Source organism: Protomyctophum bolini (assembly GCF_963924005.1).
Source record: "Protomyctophum bolini genome assembly, chromosome: 17".
Taxonomy (NCBI): Eukaryota; Metazoa; Chordata; class Actinopteri; order Myctophiformes; family Myctophidae; genus Protomyctophum; species Protomyctophum bolini.
In genome coordinates this window covers 13,829,281-13,841,445 of record NC_137878.1, presented here as the reverse complement: position 1 = coordinate 13,841,445, position 12,165 = coordinate 13,829,281, and positions in this window count along the sequence as shown.

Below are 12,165 nucleotides of genomic sequence, written 5' to 3'. Positions count from 1 at the left end.
GAGAGAGAGTTTGGAGGAGACATACTAATGAAGCCAGACAACAAGAACCTTAACCTGAGCTCCACGGCCCCCGGAGACACCGAGAGGTTTGTCTTTGGGTCAATAAAATCACCGGACCGTGGCCAACTGTGATTTGTCCGGCCCTTCATACGCCTGTTTCACTGCAGAGGGGACTTTTGTTCAAGGTTGCTGCAAATTAAAGAGGAGCGTCGCTGCCTTTTTCATCAATTGAAACCCGAGCACTCCGAAAAAAGGAGGTTTGTGAGTCCTTGTTAAGATGCAATGTTAAACCAACGTACACCTCATCGGAGATAATTACCGTGGAATGGAAGGGAAAGGTTACGGGCACCTGAGAGTAGCATGCTCTTTTTCTGACAAGCACTGAAATTATAAATCGCAATCTGAATACCTTATTACCTTTACGCACCAACGTGCACATCCAAGGGCCTGATCACATTAGACATAACACAGTGATATAAAAAAGACAGACAAGAAAGGTACAATATTATTAAAAGTAGAAAATGGACAAACAAATTATTAAATAAGAAAAGAAGCCCTAAATGGAAATCGCCGGAAATTGGTCTGCAAGAATATATGCAGCAAGTGAAGTTTGCATAAACCTTGCATCCTTAAGTAGATTTATCAATATTGCAATATAGAAAGTCTGTTACAAGTAAAAGCCCCAAATTCAAAATTCAGTACAATTCAAGTACAAAAGTATTGATTGGCTATTTTCAAATGACCAAAATATATATGGGGCTGACGTGGTTAATGTTAGCAACTAACTAGTAACAAAAGTTTTCAAATATAAATGTAGTGGAATACAAATGTATGAATTATTTGGATCCGAGATGTAGTGGAGTAGAAGTAAAAGTAGAAATTGCAAATACTCAAGTAAAGTACAAATACCTCAAAAGTGTACTTAAGTAGGCCTACAGTACTTGAGTAAATGTACTTAGTTACCACTGATTGGTAGTATAATACATTGGTAGTATAATACACAATGTGTCACTGACCTGTTGTGAGCTTGTAGATTGGTTATGTTATATATTAGATTTATAATAGTGAATAACAGTGTCCTGTTTTTCCAAAAAAGTATAATTAATTGATTGATTGAATACTTTATTGGTTATCAGCATGTGATACATGCAGTAAGAAATTAAAGCTAAGAGGATAACACAAAACGTCCTGGGGACTTGTTTCCAATTGTACTCAATTCATTATCAAACTGTGGCATGAAAACACAATATGTTTTCATGCCACAGTATGTTAATGAATGAAAATGTATTTCCGGGTAGATAGACAGCAGCATCACATATTATGCCATGATGATTCGGCCTATAGCAGAACTCGGGCTACATCTGCAGCGGTGGCAGCGAAGGAACTGCAACGAGGTCCATTTCCCCAGCCTACTCCATCACGGTTACGGGGATGAAAGCGGGGGCCACTGTCCTTATGCCATCAATATGCAAATGGCAGAAACGGCCCTCGAGCAGCAGAGCGGCTCCCTCAAGTGCATTCATTAGCCACCGTTAGCATAATTGATTCCCAGCCCTGCCATAAAAACCGGCCACTCTGCTCCGGAGAGGGTGGGGGGGCTCCAGGGACTTGATGGACTCTCTCCGATCGTAAATCATTAAAGGACACTGTTAGCCAATGGACGGCAGGGACTCTGTAGCTCCCTCAGAGTCCCAGTGCGCAACAGTAATGTAATACTGTCACTGACATCTAAATCATCAAAAGTGTGACATGTAACGGTGCCTTCAGGCCGGACACATCCTACAGTAGTTGTGGTTCTCAAACGTTTACATTTCAACTGCCCCCCCCATAACTCTGAGTGTACAAATGGAACCAAATTGACCGGCAAGGGTCCATTTGGTTCCAGTCGTATACACTCTCAGAGTTAGAGACCCTCAGCGAACCCGGAAGGGTCCTTGACCTTGCACCCAACTTTGAGAAGCACCAGCCTCTGTCTCTCTCTTTACTCGCTTCTCTTTTTACAGACTGTCATAAAACATTTGTAGTGTGGAACTGCAGAGATGCAGGCTTTGAATCCATGCCAGAAATGTACCCCGGCCTACTCTTATGTTATAATTAGGATACGCGACTGCATGCTAACTCAAGCCAAGACGACATTTAGATTGGGCATTTGGTGCCATAGAAACCCCTTTCAGGAGTGGTGGCCAAATTGTGAAGGCACAGCCGTGGCGTCTGCATGAAGTGCCACTTCACTGATTGAGGCGAAACATGTTATTGGATTCACATGAGATGCATTTAATGTAAGTGTTAATGGCTCTGTTTTTACTCGCTGATGCTGAGAGGTGCGGCAGGCGGCAGACATAAGAGCAGGAGGATCGTTTTCACACAGTTGTGTGTTGTTGGCTTTCTTTTACTTGGCAGATTTTTCTTATGTTTGTTTTTAACTGAACAGTTTTTAAGTGGTGCAACAACTTTGTGTGTCCGTGGGTGGCTGGGTCTGTCCGAGCACGAAAATAGAGTTTGGTTGGTTTTTCACAACAAAGTATCACTGTTGCGCAGCGTAACACACACACACACACACACACACACACACACACAAACTGTATATATGATGATTGTCGGGTGTGACAGTACAGTACAGTACAGTACAGTACAGTACAGTACAGTACAGTACAGTACAGTACAGTACAGTACAGTACAGTACAGTACAGTACAGTTTACGTTTGTTTTTTACTGAACAGTTTTTCCACTGAAGCCCATTCAAAATCTTTGACGGATGCTGCATGGGGTGGCGCTAAGGCAGCAGTAGAGAGTTTAGCCGTTTAAACAGACCGACCCGTTACTTGCATGACCGTCCGTCTGACACATTGCGTCCTAACTCGCTCACCAGCTCACCGTTTCTTGTGACCATATATTGCAAGTTAATTCGACTTTATGTGACCAGGTCGTGTCGTCATTCATCTATGAGTAAGGTTTCAGCCCAATCAGAGCCCCGTTGACTTGTGGTGTACATAAATGGTGTAAACTTGATGTATACATTTATGTGCAGAGCAACTGAGTCAGAAAAATGACATCATTACTGCGGTGACTAACCCTGTATACAGTTCCTATAGATTCTCTTCCACATTGTGGAAGCACTGTGGACTTCCACAGTGGAAACTGGAAAGAAAAAAATTGTACTGTACTTTGTGTGATTTGTACTGTTTTATATGTATTCTCTTCTGTGATATGGATCTCCCTGGGTCTGAAATGAAGCATTGATTGATTGACAAAATGAAAGTCAAATACTGTAGTTCAAAAAAAGATATAGCAGACTACTTGCGAGGGTGCACAGGTCATTTGGCGCTGATCAGTCCAGCGATTTGCGAGATTAGCTCCAAACACATCCTTTTTTTTTGAGGGGCGCTAGCGACTCCTAACATGCACAGCTTTGTGTGTATGTGTGTATGAGCACGAAAGGTGTAGCACGGATTGTGATGATTTGATTGGCTGATGTATGATTATAAGGGCGCCCCTCACTTCACATGAGTGTGATTTGTCCTCTATAAACGAGCTCCCAATTCGTCGTGTTGCGATGTGGTGTTATCTTGTAGATCTGCTACCTTTGCCGAATGTTGGCCGCAGAATAGCGACGCTGAGGTTCATGTGGTTAAGTGGTTTAACCTTTTGAATATTGGGTTAGCTGCACCTCCTAAGGCGGCGTCGATTAGAATTAATAGACACTATAGCCTGGTTACTGCCAAAGTCATGATAGCTACTCAGTGCTCGAAGCCGTTTTATTGTATTCTCATCAACTCTCCCAGCATCATGATTCAGAGCAGGTGTGAGCTTTATTAAGGGCTCTCGTGGAGATAGGCAGCGAGAGGGAGGGAGAGAGAGAGAGAGAGAGAGACCTATTCATCCATTCTTCCTTACCCCCACATCTGTCCATTCCTCCAGCCGTACATCCTCCCGTCCGTCCATCCCCTCTCTTTACGATCTAATTAAACTCATCAAGTTGTGATGGTGAAGGTTCCTAGAGAGAGAGAGAGAGAGAGAGAGAGAGACAGAGAGAGAGAGAGAGGTGCGTGATGTATGACTGCCTCGGCAATAAAACATATTCACAAAGCATATTCATTACCTCCGCCAGCCTTCCCCAGATGGGCAGAAAATTGGCTTTGTGTTGAGATGTGGATTCAGGCATGCATATTAATGGCAGACAGATGTAAACGCATATTCATATTCTCTGGCTCCCCTGCTTTTTTTTTTTGTTTGTTTTTTTCCCCTTTTGGTACCAGACAAAAAATAATGATAATGTATCCACTTAAGAGGGGGGTTGGGGGGGCTTCATCCAAGCTATTCACTTCTAATGTGCTGTTGGATTATTGCCTTTGTACCAGACTGTGCTGTAATATCATCAGTGTTAATAACTCTGGTCTGTAAAATCCCTGTTTATTTTAACTCTGAGAATGTATAAATTGAACCAAATGGACCTGTATGTGTCCATTTGGTTCCATCTGTACACACCCCTGGTGGTGGTCCCTGGACACCACCCAAACACTAAAACTGATGGATAATACGCATGTGTCAGATGTGTGATTTAGAATAAATAAACCACATGTTGGTGAGTCTATAGCGTCTGCTGTTCAATAGGCATGCATGCAGTGGTTTAGACAACAGTTATGACCTTTTGACCCTGGGCACACTGGTGAGGTCATAACCCCCCCCCCCCCCCCCCCCATTCTGTTCCAACTGAACATTAATGTAACATGCAGTGTTCGTATAGGAAGCACCAGGGAGGAAGTGGACTAAGAAAGGGGAGGAGCCACACCGAGTTGCTGTTTCTACACAAAATTCACACCCGTGTGAAGTGGGTGGTGCAACTCTGTGTGGGGGTCCCCACACGGAGTTCCAGCGAGCCGCACCAAATGCACTTTTCATGCTCGGACAGACCCAGCCAGCCAGCCAGCCAGCCAGGGACAGACCCAGGGACACACATAGCTCCTTCTCAAAAATCACACCGTGTGAAGTGAGGGGCGCTTTTCATTCATCATTCATCTCTTTCCGGCCAATCACAATTTGTGTCCTCACCTTCGTCTTAAATATTTGTGTTAAAGCAATGTTTGTGAATTCACGGAACCCCCCCTCTTTGGAACGTCCCCTCTTTGGAACCCCCCGTCCGTCCGTCTGTCCGTCTTTGGAACCTCCCCTCTTTGTAACCCTGAGCTGTCCCCGGACCACACTTTGAGCATCACTGCTGTAAAGGTCTGAATAGATTGTTCTACTTACATCATGCATACACTAACAAGTACATTTGTCCACCAGATGGCAGTAGTGCTCTCTGTGTGTACCTCCATTCTATCTCAGTCTGTCTCACCTCAGATATCCTTGCATCAAGTAAACAATGGTGGTAATATGAATGCTATCATACAAAACACAATGCTTAGGAGATTATTCTGCCTGTCCAACTGCACTCGGATGATTCACAAAGATGTATCCATCACGTGCTCATACACACAAGTGCAGTGGAATGTGGAGGTGGCACGCACTCTGCCGCACTGTGCTAACAATCTCCAACACTCTAATAGAAACAAAACTAAACAAGATGTAAAGGTCTAATACAAGGCTACTGAGCTGCAACAAACTGTAGTGTCGACAATAAATAACACCAGCAAACATAGAGGTAGACTTTAATTAATCCCGCAGGGGAGAATCCAGTTTCAGCTTCAATCAGGTGATGGCTGCTCAGATGATCAAGATGAGACTGGGTTGCGTTATAGGGGTTAAGTGTATTGCTGAAGGACACTTCAGCACATACTGTACTATATAATATAATAATATGCAGGCAAGACTGGCGGGGGGCAAAACCTGCGACCTTCCGATTACCAGATAGGCTCTCTCCCCGCTAAGCTACGGCCATCCGTTTATTTAAATTCAATGTACATAAACAATTTATTATTTAACTGCACCTCCCCTGCGTAAAGCCTAAAACCGCACCAATGCAATAGTCGTAACTCCTTGCAACAAAACAATTTTGAGGTCAACCACACCAATGAAACTAGGATATCATTGCTGTCGGGCAGAAACCTCTTATCTCCATATTTTAACCTTTTGTGTTTTTTTTGTAAATTAAACACCCCCACTTCATATAGCGTCATATAAAAAAATAGCAGATCTGCAATCTCGAAACGTGTCACGACGCGACACACATGTTGAACTTACTGAAAAGTAACAGTTTTGGACTTGAGACTTCCATGCATCCGACAGAGCCGACATTGCAGCCAGAGAAAAACATTAAATATAGAATATAAAATTTGGAGAATAGACGTCCAAACAAGAATGCTGCTGGTCAGAGAGCCCGCCTGGGAAGCCAAAGGTCCCAGGTTCGATTCCTGGCCTCAGCAATGTTTGTCCCTAAGCAATATATACACTTAACTTCTACTGCTCCCAGAGCGCTACAACCAACCGCATTTTAACCATTCGGATGAGTAAAATGCAGAGGACACATTTCACATTATGTGCAAATATAGTGACAAAAAAACACCCCAAGGAGTGGGGACCCAATTATGATTTATTTTATAATGCAACTCAAAGCCCAACACCGATAATTGATGGAGGGGCAATTGTGTGTTTGATGGTGGCCCTCCGAGGTCATTTTCCTGCTATTGTTATGCTCACTGTCGTGCCTGCTCATAACAAGCTTGACCTCGTGTCCTGTATAATTAAGTGCTACAGCGGAGCGCTGGCCCTGTACACTATTAGGCAAACATGGGATTTTTCATAATAAACACACGTAATTATACGCATGCTTGACTGTTTAATCTTTAATGGTTTATATACAGTATTTTCATTTTTCCTAGCGCTGTTCATGTACATTGTACAAGGTCTCATCTTGATTTATAAATAATATATTGATATAGAATGTAGAATATTTAATATGTATCACATATTAATATTAATAATATATTCCACTATAACCGTGACTGCTGCTACTCATGTAGGACACAAATTTACCCTATGGACCTTTACAGGTCTGTAACTTAAGAGTTTACAAATATAACCAAATGGACCCTTATGGGTCTGTAACTCAGAGTTTACAAATATAACCAAATGGACCCTTATGGGTCTGTAACTCAGAGTTTACAAATATAACCAAATGGACCATTACGGGTCTGTAACTCTGAAAGTGTATAAATGCAACCACATGTTTTTTTCCATTACACTCCGATCACGTGATCGGATCGGGACGACCCTACTCTCCGGGAATGAACCGGTTCTTTTTGGTTCTTAGTCCATGAGCCAGAGCTCCAAAATTGGAACGTTAATTATGAATTGAGTGGGCAAAACCATACCTATATTAAATTGTATAGGATCAATATAAGTAAATTAGTATATAACCTTTGTTACCTTTCCATAGGATGATTTTTCATATTTATCACCCATTTTGTTCGTTTCACCTACAGTGAATGTAATTAACAGTTTGACTTTAGAGCATACGCTGAAGTATTTGCAGCTTTCAACCACGAAAATCCACAGTGCAGAGCAAGTTGTAGTCCAAACAAACCCTCGTCCACTTGCATTGGGCTCAATTTCCCAGAAGCCCTATAGCAGCCCAGAGGTTGACTTGATTTCCGGTTTCGTCATCATAACCTGACGGCCTCGTCACCAAGTCCCGGATAAATCCGCTGTTTCTTTTTAATTCTTTTAAAACGGCGAATTAAAACGCATTAAACAAATGTCGGGTATAGCGTTTTAACCCCGGATTAAACAATTAGCGGCCGTCAAAATGTTATCACCATAAAACTTCCCCCGGTTGATTACTTAGGTCCTACACGAGAAATTGTACATTTAAATATGCAAATTACTAAATTAGGCATTATATAAGAACAAAAAATTAAATATGAAAAAGCTACTACTGTGGAAGGGTTATCATATATTAATTTACTTATATTGATCCTATAAACAATTTAATATAGGTATGGTTTTGCACACTCAATTCATAATTAACATTCCAATTTTGGAGTTCTGGCTCATGGACTAAGAACTAAAAAGAACTGAACCAGAGTTCAGAGTTAAATTAACATTCACTACAATGTCCACAACAAAATATGCCATGAAGGAGAACAGGGGAGGCTTTTTACTGTAAGGCCCGCCCGCCATAAACGCAGCCTTTCTTGTAACCGTGCGCCGCTCCATCAGAATAAAGCCTGCGTGCGTGTGCGCCAATATGGAAAATTAACACCACTTAATAAAAAAGCACAGCTAAATCAATGGTGGTCGTAAAAGTTACGGGGGGATATTAAATGGTGCGCGAGGAGGATGGGGTGTGTGCGAGAACAGGAGGGGGTGACATTAACACGGCGGGCTTGAATTATCATGTTAATTTAATATCCAGTCTTCAAATGAAGCACACGGCCCAATAAAGGTCAATTAAGCAACTAGCCTCCAATCTCCATTTTGGGGTTTTATGAGCTGTTATAAATCACAGAGCCGGTGGACAGAGCTAGGGCCTCCGAATGGCCGTTAGGGACTCCAAATGCTGAGATGTGAGCCGGGTAGTTTGGTTTGGGACAACGCTAATTGTAGCTCCCCCTGTATTAACACGTTTTAAATTATTGACGTTGTTCCCATTATACTTTCACGTAAGATCAAGTTTTATGGGACACACAGTACCCAATTGTATGCAGCTGCCTTGTGGAGCGCGGGGGTTGGGGTGGGTGTGAATTGGCATCCGCAATGTACCTTTTGGCAGATTAATATGGATTTGGACGTAGGCCGTGTGTCTCAGCCTTGCATGCTGTAAAGTAGCAGAAAGATAATTTAACTTATGATACTATATACTTTAAGTATATAAACAAAATAAAAAAGTCAGCCTCCACACACTCAAGCGGTGTAAAATCTGATATTATATTGCACGCTTGCGGTCGTAGTCCTTCAGGCATAAAGCAATCAGTGAATGGGGCACATTAATGATGATTCAAGGACTCATCACTACATTGATCAATGTATCACACCTGCCAAACATGTCAGGGAAAACACGTCAAGGGAATTGTATAGTCCTACAATTAATTGCAATTAAAATAAAATAAAATAAAACAAAACAATAAAAAAAAATCCACTGAGACAAGAAGATTATTTTAAATTCTAATATATATATAAAAAAAATAAAAAATTGAAAACAATGCAACATAATGCAGACACTAGGCAGTAGCCATCATAAAGCAAAGAGGATATCATCTCTGGCGAGTGGAAACATGTCCAAAGCAGTTACTTTTCAGGATTCAAAAGCATCAAAAGTAGCATATCTATCATTTCAAAACGCATTGCTTCACACCACGTTTCAAGCTTGCACTGTTGCACATCTGATACTTTTGCTGCTTTTATCAGAACTACACCGGTGCCCGGCTGTAGAGCACTGAGTCGGTAATGATGGAAGTTGGAGATCCATGCCCCACCTGGCTATGCAATATGGCCCATTGTACCCGTGTCAGAGTACCTGTTCCACGCGTCTGTCTGTGTCCCTTTTATGCCTATATACTGTATATGGAGATTTCTGTATCTGTCTCTCTGTGTCCCTATATTCATATGGAGTTCTGTGTCAGGCATGAGTGTGTTGCCTAATCTCAATGTGACGTCATGGAATCTACAGGTGATCGAGGTCCGGCACTGCACTCCCTGTGGTGGTGTGGAATGCCTGTGCCAAATTTGAAGTCGGTTGGGCGAACAGTTCTCAAGTTACGTGGATTGCAGACGTACAGAGACGTGGCACATTTATAGATAGACTAGACCTGTACGTGCCCGTCGCAGTCGGCCACCGGCCTACTTGGGAACGATGCAACTTGGGAACCTAATGATATACACTGAAAAGTGTACTTGGCAAACAATTCGGCCCACTGGCAGAGCCTGATTGGTTGAGCCTGAATTGGCTGAGGCAGAGGCTGGAAATTGCACAGGTGAAAGGAGTTGGCCTCATTAGGCCCACTGGCAGAGCCTGACCAGACCCTTTTGTGGTGGTTCTGGAGAACTGGTGGTCCGACCGACTCGATACCTGGCACTGCACTCCCTGTGGGGGGTGTGGAACGCGTGTGTCGAATGTGAAGTCGGTGGGTCAAACGGTTCTCGAGTTACTTGCATTACAACCGTACACACACGTACTCACGCACGCACACACGTATGCAGAGACGTGGCGCATTATATAGTAGATGATCAAGTAGGGCGTTAAATTCTGAAAAGACACACAAAGTTAAAATATGGAGATAAGAGGTTTCTGCCAGACAGCAACAATATGCAAGCTAGTGTAATTTATTTATAGTACAACACACAAAATCCTCCTTTAAACTTGCAGTATAGAGGTCCAAGGGTCCGAGACTCAATATACAAATGTAACAGTTACAAAATGGGTAAAATAACACTGAATATTAAACATCCCACTTTCTGATGTCTACATCTGGAATTACATATTTCTAAATTCATTCTTAAATACACAATAATAGACTCCCATCTTGGCATTTTGATCAAACTCATTCATCTATCAACTCATTTGCTGTTCGTTATAATTTTTCTCCTGGCTGGATGTCCATAAAGAGAGAACAAGAAAACACGCCGGTTTGCATTACTGACCCAAAGCATCAATAATTCAGCCGCATTATCTCTGTCAATATTAATGTGATCTGTAATTGCGATGAAAATGCTTTTTTGGTGATCAAAATGAGACTCAGTGTGATGCAAGGCCTGCTTGTCCCAATAGAGACCAAATGTAATTACCTCAAGATTAGGCCCATTAGATGACCGTCATCTAATTACTTTTCTTTTTTTTACTCAAATAATGCACTATAGGTTGGAATTGTGTGCAAAGCATAAAATTGCATCATTATCTATATTCATATCATTGCTGTCGGGTGGACCTTGCATGTCCAATGCAAGGTCAGGAAATGAAAAAAATATAATAATTATTATTATTATTCGTAAAGCCCACAAACACAATTAACTAACTTGTAACTTTTTGTTAAATGAATACAATGCAATTTTGTCCAATCTGTATGGTAGTGTGCGACTGAGGAGAGAATGTAGGACCCAAATCCAGGATAAAACTAATGACACAATTAAGGAATAACTAACTGATATCAAGACATAGACGCAACACACCTAGGATGCTAGATGCAAACAAAGGGTTTGTTTACATCTTGCCCCAATGCATTTCCAATGGAAGTCACATGGTTTGACACAACATTTTTTGTTATACGGCTTTCGGCTGTGTTTCGACTGCCCCCCTCATACAACACAAATGTGTCAAACGGGTCCGCGGCAATATGCCGACGGTCCATTGGTCCGATCGACAACCATACCTCAAACCCTCACCCTAACCCTAACCTCCCCCGGGGCAGACACCTAAACCTAACCCCAACCCTCTCCCGACCCCCAGCGCACCTCGGACCAATGCTCCTTCGGAGCAATGGTCCGTCGGATCATAGGGTGCTTCCCGTGTCAAACCATGTGTGACTCCCATTGGAATTGAATTGCGAGCTTGCATCAGTCAATAAGTCTCATGCATCAGCTATACATCAATCTGTTGTGAAGGTGTGAGTCAGGCCCTAATCTACTAGCAATAAAACACTGTGGGAACAGGGACAAGAACTCAACTGATAATCAACACAGGGATTGCCTAGGAGACTAACAGGACACAGGTGGAGAAAACTAATATTTACAGGTGAGACAAGACAGGTAACAGTATCTATAGAGGAGACCAGGACACTAAATACTACAAAATAAAGGGAACTAAAACCGAGGAAGCTTAGAGAGGGGAATGACATGGTCACGTGACTGGGCTGCGCCATGACACTTTCATGGGAGCCAAAACTCACACCAGAAGTTCAATGAATACATGTCAGTGAATGGAGCCGGCTGATCCAGCTCATAACATTATTTCTGAACAACTGAGACCTGTCATATGATCGGTTCAGGATTATAAAAGAAGACATATCATAGTTAGGTTGTTTTCTAATCACTTGCTCTGTGCACTTGCGATGTATACTTTTATTTGAGGATCTAAACAGCAGCAGGTATGGTTTCTGTCTCGGAGGTATCGCGAGATTTGGCTGCAAAACAGGAAACGGCGGACAGTCTCACGATACTTGGCATGTTCATAAACAAAAGCACCCCTTTTGCTCTTTATATACCTCACAGTGTACACATCGAAAAGCAACATAG